Source organism: Megalopta genalis, chromosome 16, assembly GCF_051020955.1.
Source record: "Megalopta genalis isolate 19385.01 chromosome 16, iyMegGena1_principal, whole genome shotgun sequence".
NCBI lineage: Eukaryota > Metazoa > Arthropoda > Insecta > Hymenoptera > Halictidae > Megalopta > Megalopta genalis.
The window spans coordinates 2,431,118-2,440,504 of NC_135028.1; positions in this window are offsets into that span (position 1 = coordinate 2,431,118).

Below are 9,387 nucleotides of genomic sequence, written 5' to 3' on the forward strand. Positions count from 1 at the left end.
TACTCCATTGTTACGATAGCGAACGAAAACGTGGAAAAATCCACGTAAACGACGAATCGAAAGTATCAAAACAAAAGTGTTTCTATGATAATCGTGACATCTCTTAATTTACTTGTGTACTGGATTCATATGTATTATGAATCGAATGGCCTTGCGTTCGGACATTCGTGCGATGTATGTATGTGTGCGCGCCTAGCAGCTATATCATATGCTCCCGTGTGCTCAACCTTCTTGTTGTACAGACTATCGAAGTATAAACACGTGTCAGTAAAGAAAATATTATGTAAGCAAGTATATTTTTCACAACGCAGATAATTTAACCAACCATCTAACAGGAAGAAACGTAATTCTACCGACGGCGTAGGATATTATGCGGATTCGAAGAAGATTAAATTTTACATGCTGCAAACATCGGCCAAGGAGTTCATAAAATTTCAAGACCGCCAAGCTCGGATACGGTTAATTGTCGATTAAAACAATAATATAGTATATCGCTAATTACGAGTTGACCGAACGAGCGACAGTGTTGGTCAATGACGGCTTTAATCCGCCTTTGACCAACTCCGGTCCCAATTTATACTGAAGAGTCGTAGGGATCAGCGGCGGCGGACGTCAATGACAATCGATGGGACCAATAAAAGTCACTGCGTCATTAATTTCCGTGCTCGTATCTAACTAATATGTCTCCTATGGAAACAAAAAATTTGCTCAACCACTTGACGAGGAAGCGACACAGGTGTATTGCACCGGTGTTTGCCCGTCATAAAATCACTCGTAAACGATCCTGCGACGATTATTTTCCTTGTTGGGAGTTTGGGAAAGGATCTGTGAGAAATACCTTGGGTCATCTACCGTCTTCACGAAAATTACTGGAAAGATAATAAATCACGACCGGCATGTGAGCACTCGATATTTCGCAGCTGCAGGTGGAAACAATTTCACCGATGCGTCTGTTCAGTTTAGTTTACAATCTAATCTCGCAATATCAGCAATTGTAAACTCTATGGCGCCGATTTTATGGCGAGTCGTTGCAAGCAGATAAGTAGCATTCGATGTGTAAATTTTCGAGAGTCCGTTGATTCGCCGAACGCTGCGTTTTTAAAACAGAGTTGTTCACTTTTCCTGCTCACGCAAGTCGATTGTACAAGGCGTCACGAAACTTATGGAGAACACGATACGAGCGAGAAGGCGACCGTGGAGCAAGTGAATTTCTAAAACGAATAACGACTCCCCCGAAGAGGTAGAGCTTCCTCGAAGCCGTAGGACTGAGTAAGATGCGCCGCGGAGAGACCAAGAAAAAGGATCGTATGAATCCATATACATAGGTATATTAGTTTGGAGAGGTCTACAGCGACTAGAATAGACGCTTCAATATCGAAGTGTATAGTTCAGGAGTGAAAAATTTAGATTCCCAAAAGACTGAGCTCTCGTCACTCTGGCTGTGGAAATGTCCGCTTTTTGATTATTGTAGAGATATTTGCAATATTATGGCCAGCACAGCGTCAATCTCGCGATCATGACGTCATAAGATGGCCGACGTTGATAGTTTTCGTAAATATCGAGAAATTTACAGTTCTGTTAGGATCAAGCCATTCGATTTGGATCCACAGAATGAACGGAACGGGTGGGTTCTAAACCTAACCAAGAAAAAGGGTCGATCAAAAATTACGAATCCAGTATTCGTTTGATTAATGCAACAAGATCGGGCAAATGTACTTTTTTTTACTTGGAAATGTAGCTGGAACCGCTGATTCATACAATATCCACAATTCGTGGTGTACAAATTAACGCGAATGTCGTTTCGCTCGACGAAATCATGCGTGCGCGAGCGAGATCGAGCACGCGGACGGCTTGAAACGCTTGAACGGCTTGAACTTGAACACGGCCGTTCCAGAACAAAGATTAGCCGACCTAAAAAGAATAATAGTTAAAAGCAACAGAATTACTAAAAGCAGATTAAACGAAATTAAATCAGAAATTGTAACAGAATTAGGGAACGAACATCAACCAACAATAAGTACAGAAGAAGAGAAACAGGGAAACACAGCACAAATACATCAAACTACAACACAAGACATACAACAGATATAGCAAGAGATAAACATAGTGAAATACAACACAATATAAAACAATTGCAAGTCGTCATTAGTAGCATATTACAAAGAAATTTAATAGAATAGCTACACACAAATTGAAGTCACAGGCCATACATACCTATGCTTCGTCTACACAACAGGGAAAACAGATTATAATAATAACAAATATAGTAATACATATCAATAGTAACACATATCAATGAAAATGAAAATGAAAATAATGATGTAACATACATACACACACTAATATAATGTGCAGCGAAAAGTATAACATAGATAAACAATGATATACAGTAATGCAAGGAACAGTGAAACAAAGAACAGTAATGGACATGAAAATAGAAAAACGCAAGACACAAAACATAAAAAGAACCAGAGAAAACATATAGAACCGCGAAACGAGAATAATAAAACAATCTGGCAAAACAGAATAGAAAACAAAATTAATCAGCTGGGAACAAACATAGGAAAACTAATCCAATATGAGAAAGAAAACAGATCGAATAAAATTGTCAGATACGCACAACAAGTATATTGAACAACTAAAGATCAGTTGAATATACATTCGACACACTTAATCACAAACTAACAGTATACGCAGCACGACTACGCAGATATAAAACATCATATGAAAGAAAATCTCAAATCAAATTGTTCAAAGCCAATGAAAAGACCTTCTACCAAAAAATAAATGAGACGACTAACCCTATTACAATATCAACACTACCAACACAGCAAGAAATAGGAGACAATTGGACAGAAATATGGACACAAGCAAAATACTATAAAGAAGACACGAAATGGGTAAGACAAGAAGAACAAAGATAACAAAACATAGAATAGCAAACAGACTACAAAGTACTAACAGCGAACATAAAGAAAGCACACAATTGGAAAGCACCCGGAATTGAACACATACATAATTTCTGGCACAAAAAAAAACGAAGAAACACAAAACCCTGTAAACCACCGACCAATAACATGCCTATCAACACTATACATAATCACAACATCTATCGTAGCAAATAAAATACAGAACCTTATGACTCAATTTAAACTTTTAACCGAAGAACAAAAAGGCTGTAGAAAATACAGTCAAGACGGTAAAGAACAATTAATAATAGACAGCATAATTCTCAAACAAACTAAAGAAAGACAAAGAAACTTGTCAATATACTACATAGGTTACAAAAAAGCATTCGACTCTATACCCCACACATGGTTATTAAAAGTACTACAAATATATAAAATAGACCCAACCATATGTAAACTACATGAACATCTAACAACAAAATGACGAACAAAGATATACCTGAGAACCAATAATACAGACATAAAAACAAAAACTATAAAAATCAAAAAAAAAAAGAAAAAAAAACAGAGATATATTCCAGGACTCACTCAGCTTTATATATTAAATCCACTCGAACAAACACTGAAGAATACAATATACGGTTTCAACATAAGATCGCAGACAGAAGCATTAAACACAATAAACCCCCATATTCATAGATGGCTTCAATATAAGCACGCCGCATTGCCACAACATAAATACAAACGACGTATGTATGGAATTTACAATACAGAAATGCAAAATGATACACGTAGGAAAACGAAAATGAATTGGAACAGAGAACACAGGAACACTCAACAATGAAATAGTTGAAAACATGGTGTAAACAAACAGAAACCTGCAAATACCTAGGCCTCAACGAAAACACGAAGATAGATTATAAAAGAGTTAAGATTCAACTAAGAAAACAATACGAAACACGACTAACATAAATACTCGCTTCAAAATTAAATATCAAAAACACATATAAAGCAATAAATATACAGGGTGTCCCAAAAATGTCACGTATTACGGAAATGTGGGATAACTGAAGCCATTCTAAGTAACTTTTTCCTTTGCGAAAGTGCAATCTGCGGCTTTGTTTACGAGTTATTAACGAAAAACACTGACCAATGAGAGACGATGGCGCGAACCACAACGTGGACGATCGCTCAAGCGCCACGTGCTCTTATCGCTGAGTTTGACAGCTGACCTGGCTGACCTGCAACTCTGTGACGCGTTCGAATCAATGAACGGAGCATGAACTTTCGATATTTTTTTTACCACGTAACAGTGATAATTTTAAGAAAAACGCTAATACTAATTTTTCGGACCCGAAATAATAAGTAGTTTAACCATGACAACCGTTTTAATTTTCTGAAGTGCATGACACCTCACGTGTACCATATGAAATTTTTATGCGATATGTACAGTGAAGATTAACAATAAGTAACCCCGTCGAAGTACGTAAATGATATTTGAATTTAAATAATTCCGTGTCCGAACAGAATTCAACGAACGATTCGCAAAACTAATTTAATAATAAATTATTGTGTCAAAGAACATGCAGGAAATGTTTGTTTAAGAATTGTCAAGAATATTATTAATAGTAAACTTACCCATTTAGTTGAGGATGCATTTGCCGTTCGAAATCTTGAGTCACGTTGTCGGTGCACTGACCTCGTACAATACACAGCTGATCCCAGGTTGATGACCGCAGCGTTGAAGGGAAGGAATTCAGAGGACCGTCGGAGGAAGTTCAGGTTTTACTGCACTGTCACTAAACACGGATCACTTAATCACTCACTGATAATTCGAAACACTGATAATCCAAAATCGTAAAAGTATCCTGTGGAGGGAGGAGAGGTTTGAATTGCTTGAATTTACGTTAAAATTGAGTGGCCCTGAAAAGGGCCGATAAAATCAAGATTGTTGTTGTGTCCTCAGGAACTGCTCTAAATTACTTTCGTTGGCGCGAATGCACCAGTCGGCACGGACTCGAATTTGCTCCTGAACATGGCGCAGCGTGTCCACTAAAATACTTTCAATTGCGCCGTGAATCCTCGCCAGCAATGTTTCAACTGAGTCCACCGGTTCGCGGTACACCTCATTTTGGAACAATGTTTACAAAACATACATAATTTGAGTTAAAAAATTCAGCATTATTGATAAAAAATATCAGCATTATTATAATTTACCTTCAAGGAGACCCAGAAATAAAAATCCATGGGGTTCATATCCGGAGACCGTGGGAGTCAGGCAACAGGTCCGAGACGGCCGATCCACCTGTCTTGGAAGGTTTCGCTCAAATTGAGCGCGTACATTTGCGGCGTAGTATGCCGGAGCACTATCCATTTGAAACCACATGTTCTGCCGGATCTCCAAAGGAACATCATTCAAAAGTTCTGGCAGAACATTTCGCAAAAACGATGTAAATGCCGGACCATTCAGTCTGTCGAGCAGAATGTATGTCACAACCATAACAAAATAGTGTTTTGTCACAACCATGATAAAATACAAAAACCACCATATTCAGAGAGGATCTACCTACCTAGACAAGGGAGACAAATAACAACAGTTAAATAGCACTTCCACTCGAGAACAGACAGTAAATTACATAGCGCAATCAGCAGAGTAGATAAAAAATACACACCTCTCAACCTGACCATAAACATTTCCGTTGAAGACTATAACTAACACAAACAGCTTTCCGATAACTGGACTGTAAAAGCTACATAAATCTAGACAAGAATTAGACAAAAATAGACAAGAAGAATAGACAAGACAGAAATAGACAAACAGGCCACATACGAATGGCTCAAACAAAGACCTTTTTTCTCAGAAACAAAATAGCGATCCAAGATCGGGTCAATAATGAAAGACACTACAGGAAATATATAATAAAAGAAAATATAACAACCAACAAATGCAGAAAATGCAACATACACACGGAAACAATAGACCATATCATAGCAAGCAGTAAACTACTAGCTGCGACCGACTACAGAGACAGACGCAACAATGCAGGCAAAATCCTGTACATTGCACTAGAAATAAATACGAACTTTCAAATATTACCCAACCATACTACAAATATACACCTCCTAAGATAATAGAAAACAATACGTAAAATATATTGGGACAACGGCATCCTCACTCACAAAACAATCACAGCCAATATATCACACATCACACTTATATACAAAATAAATAGAACCACATACATCATTGACATAGCAATATCCAGTGACCACAAAGTAAAAGTAAAATACGTAGAAAAAAAATACATTCCACTAACTCAAGAAATAGAAAGAATATTTTCAATAGTATCATTCACACACACACACACACACAATATCAGCAACAGACATTACTTCGAAATCGTTCAAACAGAATCTACATATACCACATTTACCAACACACGTACATTCGCATATACAAAAACACGACAATAGCAAAAAAATTTCTACAATAGGGACACCTACATGAATTTGGTGTAGCCCGTTCAAGATAGGCACAAACTAGAGAGGAATTCACCTCTGAGAACTTACGAAGAAAATAATAATAACAATGATAAAAACAATGTTAATAATAATGATAAAAACAATAATAATAATCGATTGTCTGATCCTTTCGGAGGTTAGGTTGACGTTAGGCTTCTCGTCAGGTCCCTCAGCCTCTCCTGTTGAAATCTACCCCACCTTCTCCAGGCAACCGCTGTGTGCTTAACCATTCATTACATACATACACGTGCTCGCGCCTGGTCGGGGGATCTGGCGGTATATGTGTGAGGGAGATCCTATAAAGGCTCTCCAGAGCGAGTGTTGGGGGCCCTATAAACGGGTACCACCCATGAATGTTGTGGGGGCGTCCCTATAAACGGGCAACTCAGACCGGGTTGAGGCCCTCAAAAGGAGACTACTTCTGGTCTGTGTGCTTCCCTAAAGTGTACCACTGTTGATAGGTACCTAAGTCCCGTCTCCCGTAGTTGTGGAGGGATGAGGGAGGAACGGTTGAGATCACCGGACAGTAGAAGCGCTCTGACACAGAGGGAGCACAGAACGGATAGCTGGATTGAACAACTAGCTAGTCTTCTGACCACCACATACAAAACACATTATACACACTGTCAAAGAATGTGGAGTTATAAAAGTGGAAAACACACTCAAGAATAAAGCAGGTTTCACAGTGCCACCTGTGCCAAACAGCAAAGAGTCGCGCCCAGCACCTCCACCACATTGGCAGGTAACCAGGCCAACGTGGGTGGTAAATCTACAGGGTAGAAACGACAAGCCGCAGCGGAGGCCGTGATGCCGAGTGAGGAGGTAACGCTTGTTCCTTTGCTCTTGGTGGGCTAAACTGCGAGAAGAAGAAAATGCAAGAAGTCCTCGCAGAGATGAAAAGGGCTACGGAAAAGAAAAAGGATATTCCAGGTCTCATGGAGCTGATGAACGTCATCTGCTCCTATCAGTCTACGCGTTTTAAAGTCCTTAAAGATCTGCAGGACCGGCCGGCGTGGAAGTGAGGGCCTCCATGCACACCGGCGAGCACAACTGCGTCCCAAAAACAGGGTGGGCGCACTTCTCTCGAGTCTTGGACCACCGTCGTAGGAAGGAAGAAGGAAAAGAATAAGAAGAGGAAACTCCCCTAAAACAATAACCATGGAGTAGGTTGTTGGGCTGACAGAAGCTGCCAGGTCGCAACAGGTGAATACAACTGGAGCGCCGCAACCTGTAACGATGAAGAAACAGAAAACCGTAAGACAGCGCCCCAAAAAGCGCCGTCTTTATCCAATGCAGAGAGGGCAAGATATATGCCAAGATTCTTCAGGAGACTCGCACCAAGATGCGGCCGTATTTTCTCGCGATGGAACTTTGCATTGCAATCGCGAGCGTGGCGCATCTCGAAGATATTGTCCGTTATCCGGGCGGATATGAATAACCTTCTACATGGACAAGCCGGTCGACGCGCTTGATTATAGCGAGGAAGTTGACCGCACTCGTAATCTGGAGAGATTCTATGACGAGGCCGCACGTCAACCAGGTTCTCGCTCATCAAGACCATTGCCGACGCCCTCTGGCAGACAGGAGGTCATTGTCACACTAGCACCGCAAAATATCCTCGATCAAATGTCCAAATGGACTTGCCATTTCAATGGGTGGTTCCTCGAGAGAGTGGAGCAGTCCCAGAAAGAGTGCCGATTGGCAGGGGTTCCTGGAATTACTTAAAGGCGACGCCCAGCTGTGGTTCTGAAACAATGTGGCCAAATTCAGAACCTGGAGAGAACTTGAAGCCGCATTGAAGAAATATTTTCTATCGTCGGACGAACGCCGATACGAGAGTGTGTTACGTCATCTCGCCAGATTTGGTGCCACACGCTTTCGTATATCTCGATCACATTGTGATCGTGTTAACCTCGATCTCGAATCATTGTTGAATCCTGCACAAAGTTTTTCGTCGGTTGAGAGAAGCGAAACTCCGACCAAACTGGGAGAAATGCCATTTCGCACGTCTCCAGCTGAAATACCTCGGGCATCTGGTCGACCCTACTGGACTCAATACCGATCCTGAGAAGGCCGCGGCTATCGCCAACTTGCAGCCTCCAACTAATGTAAAGCAGATGCGATGTTTTCTCGTCCTGTAATCGTAACATTGGCGATTCTTGCGAGATCTCCTGCAGAGTGCGGCGCCGCTGACACAGCCCTTGAAGAAGAAGACCCCGAGGACCTGGAGAGAAGAGTTAATATCAAGGAGTTAATAATCTTTTTGGAAACATTTTCTATAAAATGTCTCCAAAATACGAGATGCCCTCTTCTGAGCACGGGGGGTATTACTATAGCGGAAAACGTCGAAACAAGATTTTCTTCCATCAACTGTAAACTTTATTTACGTTTTCCATTCAATATTGATGGTGGTTGCCAATGTTCACCTCACCAATCCATAACGAATTTCGCCACTACCTTTATCCCATTGCTAAACCTAAAATAAAAAGTTATGCATGTTAGATGCTATCAATTTCAATATCACATACTATCGTAAGGTATATTTCAGTTATTTAAAATGTATTTATTAGATCAGTGTAGTTTACTTACATCATGTTCAAACTCCCGTATTTTCTATAAAATGTTCCCAAATTACGAGATACCCTCTTCTGAGCAGGGGAGGTATTGCTATAGCGGACAACGTTGAAACAAGATTTTCTTCCACCAACTGTAAACTTTATTTACGTTTTCCAATTTCAATATCACATACTATCGTAAGGTATATTTCAGTTATTTAAAATGTATTTATTAGATCAGTGTAGTTTACTTACATCATGTTCAAACTCCCGTAGTTTCTATAAAATGTTCCCAAATTACGAGATACCCTCTTCTGAGCAGGCGAGGTATTGCTATAGCGGAAAACGTTGAAACAATATTTTCTTCCACCAACTGTAAACTTTATTTACGATTTCCATTC